At 49.7% G+C, this 628-nt stretch overlaps 1 long non-coding RNA gene across 1 annotated transcript in view; it reads right to left on the bottom strand.

Annotated features, from left to right (window-relative positions):
• Positions 1-496: 496 nt before the first annotated feature.
• LOC118160277 overlaps positions 497-628 on the bottom strand; it is a 13,033-nt gene continuing 12,901 nt past the window's right edge. Inside the window, exon 3 of the long non-coding RNA XR_004747394.1 lies at positions 497-624. This is a non-coding gene — a long non-coding RNA (uncharacterized LOC118160277). The remainder of the gene's footprint in view (positions 625-628) is intronic.

Consider the following 628-nt stretch of genomic DNA (forward strand, 5'->3'; position numbering starts at 1 on the left):
TCCCACACCAGGTCGCTCAACGTGTGAGCATGTTGTGCGGATTGCTTACGTCCTGACCAGGCTGGTGGCTCTGCTCCTAGTCACAGCAGAAGTATGTGCTTACTTAGCAACAAGCAGCTGATGAATTAATCTGATGCCTCCACTAGATGGGATGGCAGCACCATAATTTCAAAGCACTTATGGTTAAAATGTGAAGTTCCAGCACAGCCTGCTCAGTATGACGGGTTCCCGTGCCAGATACTACTAGCCAGGGGCTATGAAAGGTGAAAGCACTTACTTCCAGATCCTCCCCATCAGAAAGGGCACAAAAAAGGAAATGATTCAGTGCCCCAGAGCCATGATACATAGATGACTGGGGCTGACATCATCCAGCAGTCAGGCAACACGGTGCCCCTGCAACCCCGTAGGTCATATCCTGATGTGAACGTAAGTGAGGCAGTGAGCAGAGGCTGAGAGCTGTCACTTCTGCGTTGTCACTGTACGCAGCGTGTGCTGTTAGCTGTCCAGATGAGCTTGTTCTGGGAAGTGGTAAGAGAGCTAACGCTTACAGGTCTCTAGCTTTAATACTCGGTGCGATCTTACTCTGTTATTGCAAGTCTGGTAATGTTCACCCTGCCATAATTGCTGT

Source organism: Oxyura jamaicensis, chromosome 1, assembly GCF_011077185.1.
Source record: "Oxyura jamaicensis isolate SHBP4307 breed ruddy duck chromosome 1, BPBGC_Ojam_1.0, whole genome shotgun sequence".
NCBI lineage: Eukaryota > Metazoa > Chordata > Aves > Anseriformes > Anatidae > Oxyura > Oxyura jamaicensis.